Here is an 11,468-nt window from a genome sequence, read left to right as displayed (position 1 = left end):
TCATTAACCTGCCCAAGTAAGTTGGAGAGCTGGGACTTGAACTTGCAGCTTTTCTGATGGCGGAGTCCACACAGGTAGCCATGATCCAGTATTGCATCTCCTCACCGTATCGAATCATCTTTCCACTTTTCTCCTTTGGCTCCTTCCTCTCCTTCCTTCCTTCCTTCCTTCCTTTCTTTTTCCTTTCTCTTTCCTATGTGTGGTACTGGGAATTAAACTCAGAGGCATTCCACATCCAAGCTACATTCCCACCCCCTTTTAATATTGAGACGGAGTCAGCTAACTTGCTAAGGGCTCCCTAGGCTGCCGAGGCTGCCCTGAGCCTGCAGTCCTCCTGTCTCAGCCTCTTATATACTCGAATTGCAGGGTGTACCACTGTGCTCCGCTGGGCATTATATTCCTGTTGAGTATCTGGGTCATTTCCAGTTGGGCAATTAGGAAAAAAGTTGCTATGAACATTTTTTCTTTTATTATACTAAAATATACATAATAAAATATACTATTTTAGCCATCTTTAGTTTTTATTGAGACATAATAGTTGTATAAATTTGTAGCATATGCGTGGTACTTCCACACATGTACACAAGGTTAAATGATTAATCAGGGTAATTGGTCTCTTCATCACCTCAAACATTTGTATTCCTTTTTGCTGCAAACATTCGAAATCGCCTCTTTAGCTCTTTTGAAAGATACAGTAAATTGTTGACTGTAGTCACCCCACTGTGCAAAACACTGGAACTTACTCTTGTGATCTAAGTGTCTTTCGGTCCCTCTGCCCTTTCCAGCCCTGGTAACCTGTTCTACTCTCTACTGTGAGAGCAATCACGTTAGATTCCACAAAGGAGTGAGAATGGGCGGCCTTTGTCTTTCTGTGCTTGGTTTATTTCACTCAACATAACATCCTCTAGGCTCGTCTGTTTTAACAAATTTGTTTTGTTTTTGCTTCTGGAGATTGAGCCCAGGAGCATTCTATCTCTGAGTTATACCCCCAGCCCTTTTTTATTTTAAAACAGGATCTCACTAAGTTGCGGAGGGCCTCACTCAGTAGCTGCGGCTGCCGCAAACCCGCAATCCTCCTGCCTCAGCCTCCCAAGTACTGGGATTACAAGTGTGCGCCACCACGCCCGTCTTGAACAGAAGTTTTTAATTTGAGTGAAGTTGAATTTATCAGTCTTCTTCTTTATGGTTAAACTTTTTTGTGTCCTGTTTAAGAAACCTCTGCTTAGCCAGGTGCAGTGGTGCACACCATTAATCCCAGTTCTTGGGAGGCTGAGACAGGAGGATTGCAGGTTCAAGGCCAGTCTCACCAAATTAGCAAGACCCTGTTTCAAAATAAAAAACAAAAAAGACTGGGAGTATAGCTCGGAGGTAGACTGCCCCTGGGTTCAATTTCTAGTACCAAAAAAGAAAAGAAAAGAAAAGCCATTCTGGATACAGTTCCCTGCAAGGCCTTTCCTTTTTTTTTTTTTTTTTTTTTTTTTTTGGTGGTACTGGGGTTCCTGGAAGCCCTTCTACCTCCGGGCTACGCTCCCAGACCTATTTTATATTTTTGAAACAGGGTCTCTTACGCCAGCGCGGCTGGCTTCGAACCTGCGCGATCCTCCTGTCTCCGCCTCCCAAGCGTGGGGATTACAAGCGTGCGCCACCACGCCCGGCTAAGGCCTTTCCTGATCAAGCCTCACGTTCTAGTTTTCTGGTGTGTTCCATCTTGCTCTGTTTGTGTGTGTGTGGTGGGGGGGGGGGATACTGGGAATTGAGTCACAGGGCCTTGAACATTCTACCTCTGAGCTACACCCCCCAGCACTATTTTAATTCTTTATTTTGAATCAAGTTATTCTAAATTACTAAGAGCCTCAGTTGCCGAGGCTGGCTTAGAACCTGAGATCCTCCTGTCTCAGCGTCCCAAGTACTGGGATTATAAGTGTGTGCCACCATGCCCAGCTCGTTGTACAGTCTTGGAGGGAGAGTGAATAGTGCAGAGAATCTTTGGGACCCCCTAGTTCCTTCATCCGTCATAGACTGGGCCCTGGCCTGCCCTCTGCGCGCCCTGGCTGGGCTGGGCAAGGGGGCTCAGTCAGCCGTTGGCTCCGGCTCACCAAGCAGGGCGCCTGGGTAGCTTTGGGGTCAAGCGAGCCTGGGCCAAGAGTGTTGCCAGAGCTGAGTGGTGAGTCAAGTGGGGGCTCGCTGGGCACAGGAAAGGGGGGTTGAACAGTCCAGGCAAAGGGAACAGTGCGTAGAAAGACATAGACACTCAGGACAGCTGGTGTGTCCAGGAGACTATGTTCAAAATGGCCGTGAAAGGGCGAATGGGGAGGGGTGTGTGCACACACAGGTGTGTGCATATCTGGAGGAGGAGGCCAGAGAGGGAGATCACACCAGGCCCTTGAATGCCAGGTCCTGTCCAGTGCCTCACCCTGCCGCATGGTGGGGGTCCCCCTGTGTTCCAGGAGGATGCCCTGCTTTAGGGGAGGGGTGGGAGAGCACAGCATGCCAGCCTCCCTCCGGCATCCCTGTCCCCTCCACGGGGACTCTGGACCTCTTTCATCAGCTCTGCCTGTCTCTGGCTCTGTGTGCAGGGGCCAGTCAACCTCAGGGCGTACACATACCTGCTCCATGAAGACCTCCAGGGCTGGGCCCAGAGGGGGCACCCAAGATGGCTTTTCCTGCCTGTCTGTAGCCACAGCTGCCAGGTGTCCCAGCTGGCTGTCCGGATCAGGGTGGGAGGGGTAGAAGCCCCACCCTCCAGCAGGTGGCCCAGGAATAGCCTTTCCTTGACCCATATGGTGGCCACGTGTCTGGGGGAGCTCTGAGGCCCCGAAGGCCCCTCTGCGTTTGAGCCACCAGCTGGGAGTGGGCTTGGTAGGGAAGCCGGACACCTGGATTCCGACAGAGCGCAGGTCCCAGGCTCCTGTCCTGCGTTGTTGCGTTCTGGCTGGGCACACCACCTGGGCACACCACTGCGCCTCCCGCCCACTTTCCTCGCCTGTGAGTAGAGATTCTAATATTTACCCCTGAGCTTGGGAAGTTCACAGCAGGTAGCAGTTTGCACTCCTAGGCACCAAGTGAACAGGGCTGTGACTGTCGTCCTATGCTGTGGTGGCCCTGCTTACAGGCCCTGCTGGTTGTGTGACCTTGGGCGAGTGACCCTCAGTGGAACTGATTTCCTCCTTTGTAAAATGGGACTCGTCCCAGTGTGCCTTGTGGGAATTGGGAGTTATGCCAGTCAGGACTTACAGTAGTGTCTGCTGGACAATGAGCCCACAGCGGTATCTTCTTATCTGAGAATCTCACAAGAATTCTATTTTTACTCTGCTTTGGAGCTGACTACTAAAGCCAGAAGCTCTTGAATAGTGCACTAGGAATTAGGTCCAGGCAGCCCCCCAGCCTCCATAAGATTCAATATTGTGTGTGGCTGTGTTACTGGGGATTGAACTCAGGGGCATTCTACCTCCAAGCTACACCCCAGCCCTATTTTATTTTGAAAGAGTCTCACTAAGTTGCAGGGGGCTTTGCCAAATTCCCGAGGCTGGCAAACCTGCGATCCTCTTGTCTCAGCCTCTCAAGTACTGGGATTACAGGCATGTACCATCATGCTTGGCTAGAATACAATAATTGTGTGTGTGTGTGTGTGTGTGTGTGTGTGTGTGTGTGTGTGTGGTGCTGGGGATGGGACTCAGGGGCATTCTACCTCTGAGCTACACCCCCAGCCCTATTTTATTCTTTATTTTTTTATTTTTCTGAAGTACTGGGGATGGAACCCAGGGGCATTGTACCTATGAGCTATACCCCCAGTCCTATTTTTAGTCTTTTTATTTTTTAAATTAAAAAATTTTTTTTAGCTGGGCGTGGTGGCACACACTTGTAATCCCAGCATTCGGGAGTCTGAGACCAGAGGATCGCAGTTGGCAGACAGCCTCAGCTATTAAGTGAGGCCCTCTGCAACTCAGTGAGACCCAGTTTCAAAATAAAGAATAAAAAGTGGGGCAGGGGGTGTCACTCAGAGGTCGAATGCCCCTAGGTTCCATCCCCAGACCCGCAAATATATATATATATATATATATATATATATATATATATATTTTTTTTTTTTTTTTTTTTTTTTTTTTTTTTTTGCGGTACCGGGGATGGAATCCAGGGGCATTCGACCTCCGAGTGACAACCCCAGTCCTATTTTTTAATTCTTTCTAATTTTTTTTTTTTTTGTGGTACTGGGGTTCCTGGAAACCCTTCTACCTCCGGGCTACTCTCCCAGACCTATTTTATACTTTTTTATTTGGAAACAGGATCTCTTAAGCCAGCACAGCTGGCTTCGAACCCGCGTGATCCTCCTGTCTCCGCCTCCCAAACGCGGGGATTACATGCATGTGCCACCATGCCTGGCATATTCTTTCTAATTTTGAAACAGGGTCTCACCCAGTTGCGAAGGGCCTCGCTTAGTAGCTGAGGCTGTCTGCAAACCGTGATTCTCCAGTCTCAACCTCCCAAATGCTGGGATTATAACTGTGTGCCACCACACCTGGCATCATCATCATTATCATTATTATTATTATTATTATTATTATTATTATTATTATTATTATTTTGAAACAGAGTCTCACTGAGTTGCAAAGGGCCTCACTAAGTAGCTGAGGCTGGCTGCGAACCACCTTCCTCCGGTCTTTGCCTCCCGAAGGCTGGGATTACAAGCCTGCGTGCCACCACACCCTTATTCTTTATTTTGAAACAGACTCTCACTAAGTTGTGGAGAACCTCATGAGGTTGCTGAGATTGGCCACAAACCTGTGATCTCCTGTCTCAGTGTCCCTAATACTGGGATTACAAGAGCACATCACCACACCCAGTTTAGAATACAGTAATTTTTTTTAAGTACTGGGGATGGAACCCAGGGGCATTCTACCTTCGAGCTACACCCCAGCCCTATATTTAGAATACAATAATTTTAATAATAACAAGTGCCAGCTACTATTGGAGAAAAGCTTGTTATGCATCAGGTCCTGAGAGGTGTGGATTCTGGGCTACTTCCTTTCTGTCTCCATGGCTGGCCAGGCTGTGGCTGATGCAGCTCCCCTCTTCCCCCCAAATTGATGGCGACTGAGGCTTATTATATAACGCTGGGCACTGGGCGGCAGGCCTCAGGACACCCCAGCCCTCCTTCCTGCTGCACTTGTCTTGCAGTCCCAGCTTGTCTTGACCCAAGCCCAGTGTATCTTGGAAAGAGTCTGAGGGCTGAAAACAGTTGCGCCCACTCAATGGTCCCCTTTCCACACCTCAAGCCAGAGCTCCCTGCAGTTTTTACCTTCTGCCTTGGTCCTCCATCTTTTCAGGCAGTTTTAACTGGTTCCTGGCTGAACTCCACCGCCTTGTCTTCTCCCTTAGCACAAGGCACCAAGTCCCCCCCGGGAGCGAGATGTGGATTTTGTTCCGTGAGTTCCCCGGCTGAGCTTCACGCCTGGTGACAGCCATGCATGGGTCACCCTGGGTTGGAGTAGGCCTTTCGTTTCTTCAGTCAACAAGCGCTGGTATCTTCTCTGTGCCAGCGGGGGCTGCCGAGGGACGTGTGCTAAATCGCTGCTGCTGCTTATCGACAAGCAGACATGTTGCTGGATTTTCTTAGGTAGATGATGTAAGCAAACTCTTTTCTGCGGGAAGAGCCAAGAGTAAAATTATTTCTCCTCTTCCAACAATTCCATATGATGCTTCCAGGTCTGGCACGAGCATTCCTTCTGTTTAGAACCACCGAGTGGTAGCTTTCCAACAGAATTCTAATGCAGCCTTTCAGTTAATCTACAGACAACCCCGTGAGGGAGGAAGTGTTAGGTCCTCCCTACAGTCAAGGACACGGAGGCCTGATGACCTGCCCGGGTCACCTGCTGAAGACTGGCAGAGCCGAGATCATCCCCAGCTCTCCCCAGGGCCGACATCCACACCACGCCACGCTGACCTCTGTGAAACCCTCCAGCCCCTAATTACTAGAATTCTCTCTTTTTTGAGATGCTGATGGCAAAGAAAACTTGTCTTCGAGAAGGACGATCACCGTAGCTGGGCGTGATGGTGCAGATATAGTCTCAGCTACTCAGGAGGCTGAGGCAGGAGGGCTGTCAAGTTCAAGACTGGCCTTGAGATAGTGAGACTCTATCTCAAAAAAATTAAATAACTGGGCGTGGTGGTGCACGCTTGTAATTTCCAGGCTTGGGAGGCAGAGATGGGAGGATCACACAGGTTCGAAGCCAGCCTTGCTGGCTTAAGAGACCCTGTTTCCAAATAAAAATATAAAAAATAGGTGTCTGGGAGTATAGCCTGGAGGTAGAAGGGTTTCCACCAATGCATATATATATATATATATATATATATATATATATATATATTAAGTACATAAATAAATAAAAGAGAAAGAAGATGAAGATTCCATTCTCAGACCTGCCCTTATTCCTGATGGCTGGATAGTTTCAAAAATGGTCAGTGCTGGGCTCAGTGGCACACACCTATAATCTTAATACTTGGGAACCTGAGACAGGAGGATCACAGGTTTGAAGCCAGCAGCATGCAGTAACTTAGCAAGACCCCCCCTCCCTGTTTTGAAATAAAAATAATAAAGTAGGGCTGGGGGTGTCGCTCAGAGGTAGAATATCCCGGGGTTCATTTCCTAGTATCACACACACAAAAGGTCAGCACAGGGCCAGGGATATAGCTCAGTGGTGCAGTGCCTGGGTTGCATGTGAGAAGCCTGGGTTTTAATCCCAGAACCACAAAAAAAGAAAAGAAGGAAAAAAAAAAAAGATCGGCATCCCCCCAAACCTTTTCTTTTTTCTTTTTACCAAGGTAGTGCATGCCTATTTTTAACAATTCAAACATTATTGGAATGTTTAAAAAATAAAAGTCACAGGTATTGCCCTCCCCCCAAATAACAGCTGTTAACAATATGGGACATATTCTTCCAGTCTTTTCCTATGCAAATATTAATAACACACAAAAATCATAATGCTTGTTAGTATTCAAGCATGCGTACACCTTTTAAAAAAAATTTAACACTCTACTGAGGACATCTTTTGCTGCAGATTCTTATAATCTGCTTCATTCGTTTTAACAGGTATGAGGTGGTGCACACCTGCAATCCCAACACTCAGGAGGCTGAAACAGGAGGATCGCAGGTTGGAAGCCAGCCCTGGCAATTTGGTGAGGCCCTCAGTAACTTAGTGAGAAACTGCTTCAAAATCAAAAAGGATAGGGTATAGTTTAGAGGTAGAACCCTCCTGGGTTCAATCCCCAGTACCAACAAACAGAAAGCAGGCATGTGGTGAGCCAAAGTCTGTGTTCTTGACAAATCTTGCCATTCCCTTGTGAGTGAATATCCGAACTGCTGCTCTTTCCCCTGGCAAAAACAAACAAAATCACTAGAAGGATTCCTGACCCTTCCCTTGTCCCACCACACCAAGGGCTCCTCATTTGAAGCACTTAATATAATTTCAATTAAGGAAATTCCAGAAGTGGCCATACCCAGTCTCTTTCCCCTACTAAGTTCTGTACTTTCTAGAGAAGCCAAGAGATCACGTCTGCCTGTTCATGAGACTATCTTGGGCTGGCACTTGCTAGAAGATTTTAGTACGTCAATCTCCACATACGACGGAAGGAACAAATTAGAAATTACTGGGTCGATCTGCGTATGCTCCTGTTCCTGTCCCCGGAGCGCCTTCCTAAAAGGAGGACTGTCACATCAAAGGATGTGTGCAAGCCGGGCACGGTGGTGCAGACTTTTACTCCCAGTATTTGGGAGGCTGAGACAGGAAGATCGCAGGTTCGAGGCCAACTTTAGCAACTTAGCAAGACCCTGTTTCAAAATAGGAAATTAAAAGGGCTGAGGGTATAGCTCCGAGGTAGAATGCCCCTGGATTTAAGCCCCAGTATCAAGAAACAAGTTGAAAAATAAAAAAAGAGTTAGGGGTATAGCTCAGTGGTAGAATTCCCTTGGGTTCAACACCCGTGTGTGTGTGTATGTGTGTGTGTGTGTGTGTGTGTGTGTGTGTGCACGCATATTAAAGGTGTTTATTATTGTCTGTAAAGTTGCCCTCTAAAACAGTGAGCCAGAGTGAGGGTCCAGAGGGCTCCCCTGCACTGTAATAAAGACACTTTGGGGGGACATGAGAGTCTAGCATCCTATTCCATTTTGGTCCCATCCGGGGTGCTGCGACCTGGTGATAATCTACAGCACCTGCTATGGAAAGAGAGATGGAGATGAACCCACTCCGCCAGCTGGGGAGACAGCCCTGCCCAGCCCCAGCACACGCAGCCGCCTGCGCCCCAGGTGCACCGGCAGTCAAAGAAGCCCTTGAAGTGTGTGTCTGCCTGCTAGCCTCCGCATGGGCCTCTCCTCAGAGGCAGAGCAGGGCCACCGGGGGCCGCCTCTTCCGCTGCCCATCCTGCCTCAGGCACACAGAGCTGGCAATCCTGGCAGCGAGCAAGATGGCGAGTGAGAAGTTGGGCTCGCAGGTCCTGTCTGCTCCCTGGCCACTGCTCTCTGCTCGCCTGAAGGGTGCCTCCCTGGGGCCTCACAGGTGTGTGTGCATTGAGAATGGGGACATCCCAAAGGCACAGGTGTCCTGTGGCCCGCTCTGCGGGCAGCCACCCCCAATGAGTCAGGGCAATGCAGCAAGCAAGCGGCTCCGGCCGTCTTGATCAGCAGGCCGGTCAGCGGACTCTCACCCGTTCATCCAACAAACATGAGCTGAGGAAAGTGGGGTCAGTTCAAGGTTCCAGCAATGGTACAGCACGCAGGCCAGCAAAGGTCTGTATCCAGAGCTCTCCCACACCCATGTTTTAGGAGGAAGAGGCAGACTGTAAGTGCATAAGCAAATAAATGAGTTAGAAAAGAGTGGAGGGGCCAGGCGTGGTGGGGCACGCTGGTAATCCCAGCATTCGGGAGGCTGAAACAGAGGATCGCGGTTCGAGGACAGCCTCAGCTACTTAGTGAGGTCCTTTGCAACTCAGTGAGACCCCGTTTTGAAATAAAGAATAAAAAATAGGGCTGGGGTGGAGCTCAGAGATAGAATGCCCGTAGGTTCTACCCCAAGTACCACAAAGAGAGAGAGAGATAGAGATAGAGATAGAGATAGAGAGAGAGAGAGAGAGAGAGAAGGGAAAATGCTTCACCTGGAATAAAACAGGCAATAAGATAGAGGGCAGAGGAAGCTTCTGGTGCAGGTGGGCAGGGAAGACCACCCAAGAAGGTGGCATTTGAGCTGGGGCTGGAGGAGGAGAGGGAGCCAGCCGGCAGTGAACTGGGACCAGGGTGGCCCAGGAGGCAGTGCAATGGCTGAGGCGAGGATGGCCTGGGTGTCTTTAGGATCTGAAGACGGTGGGCTCGGTGGGCAGACACGGCCGGCTTGGGCAGGGCCCCGTGGGCTGTGGGAAGGGTGTGGACTTCACGTGCAGCAGGAATGGCTTCCTGCTGTGTGTGCAAGGCATCATTCAACATTCACTTCTTCGTTCAACTCACACATTCAGTCACTGGCCAGGCAGCACGTTAACCCTCCGCTCAGCACAAGCACAGGACTGGGGATGCCAATGGAGGCCCACGGTCCCACCCTCGTGAGGCTGAGACAGGAGGATCGCAGGTGTGAGGCCAGTGTGCAGTAAATTAGCAGGACACCATTTAAAAAAAAAATAGGGCTGGGGTGTAGCGCAGAAGTAGAGCATCCCTGGGTTCAATCCCCAGGGATTAAAGGGGGAGGAAGAGGAGGAAAGGAGGGAGGGAGGGAGAAACATGGATGGGACTTGCCAAGCACTATAGAGAGAAAGGGCAGCCGAGGCAAAAGGCATGGTAAGCGCAGGGCTTTGGAGGCTGAGCCTGCCACAGGTCATGGGAGGTTCCCCCGAGCTGACATGGCAGAGGCCTCTCTCCTTCTCTTCTGGATCGCATACCACCATGCAAGGCCCATGTGTAGTAAGTGTGGAATCGATGGGCGTGGTGGAAGTGAGGGCTATTTGCCAAATACTTTGGCGTCTCTGCTTTCCAGACACAAGCAAAGATTGCACCTCTGCCACCTGTAAAGGTAGGCAGGGTCATGTGTCTTGTGACAAATGAACAGACACGATGTGAGTCACCTTTGAACAGAGGTTTAAGAGCTAGTGAGTGAGTTACCACATCCCCTTTTCTCTGCCTCAGCAATCATGGAAGCGTGGGGAATGCACCTCTCCCACTTTGGTTCCCTGAAGGAGGAGGATGTAAAGTAGAGCGCTCCAGCCAGCCTCAGTGGGCACACAGGAAGAGTCACTGGGGTTCTGGGGTGGTTGTTACCGCAGCAACATGTGTCTCATCCTGGCTTATAGTGGGAGTGAATGGGCCAAGCCTGGGGAGGATGTCTGAGTTTTGCCAGGGGTATGACGCCTCTTTGGGAGCCAAAGGTGCAGGGAGGCTGTCAAAGAATGAGTCATCCTGAAGCTCGTGCAAAGGAGTTCTTGGGAAAGGGACCCTGGGCTATGCTCTTCATTCAGCCAGCCGCAGGGAGCTGGGCACCTTCCACTATACTGACTTCCCCACTAGCTTCAACTCCCTTCTTTCCCAGGGACAGGAACCAGTCATCCCATTGATAGCCCCTTCGTTCATGCCACCAGGGCATTCCTTCATTCCCAAGCATTTCTTGTGACTTACTTATTCTGTGCTCAGTCCTGAGCCCAAGGTTGGGGACATCAAGGCAGATGAGATTCGGCACCTGGCATATGGGAGCTCTGAGCCTAAAGAACAACAGAGACAACAGACAAACGCACTGCCCCACAAGAAGCACATGCTCGAGCCGGGTGTGGTGGCACACGCCTGTGATTCCAGTACTTAGGAGGTTGAGACAGAAAGATCGCAGGTTCCAAGCCAGCCTTGGCAGCTTAGCAAGGCCCTCAGCAACTTAGCGAGACCCTGTTTCAAAATAAAAGATAAAAAAAGAGCTGGAGGTGTAGCTCAGAGGTAAAGCACTCCTGGGTTTGATCCCTAGTACCAAAATAAATAAATAAATAAATAAATAAATAAATAAATAAATATAAAATAAGGCTGGGAGTGTAGCTCAGAAGCAGAACACTCCTGGGTTCAATCACACACACACACACACACACACACACACACACACACACACACTCTTCCGAGTGAGAGAGACTGAGTTGGCTTTTCTCATGCTTGAGCTAGGAGCTGCAGAGTGGGCCAGAGCTCATCAAATAGGAAAGGCAGAAGGGCGCTGCCCGCGGCAGGATGGATGCACACAGCAGCTCCGGGCTGCAGCAGAGAAGCGAAGCTCGCAGGTGCCACCTGGCTGAGGTGGAGCAAGAGGGCCAGGCCCAGAGAGCTTGCGCAGGGCCCACAGAGCCACCTGGAAGTCTCTGGACTTTGTCCTAAGGTCAATGGGGAGCCCAGCAAAGGTCACGGGCAGAGGAGGGATGGGGTGCGGGCTGAGCTTTGGCCGGGGCACGTACCAGGCCCCAAGTCTCCA

The sequence above is a fragment of the Muscardinus avellanarius genome (genome assembly GCF_963383645.1).
Source record: "Muscardinus avellanarius genome assembly, chromosome: 13".
Classification (NCBI taxonomy): Eukaryota; Metazoa; Chordata; class Mammalia; order Rodentia; family Gliridae; genus Muscardinus; species Muscardinus avellanarius.
The sequence above is the reverse complement of the archived record's forward strand: the minus strand, read 5'-3'. Positions refer to the sequence as shown.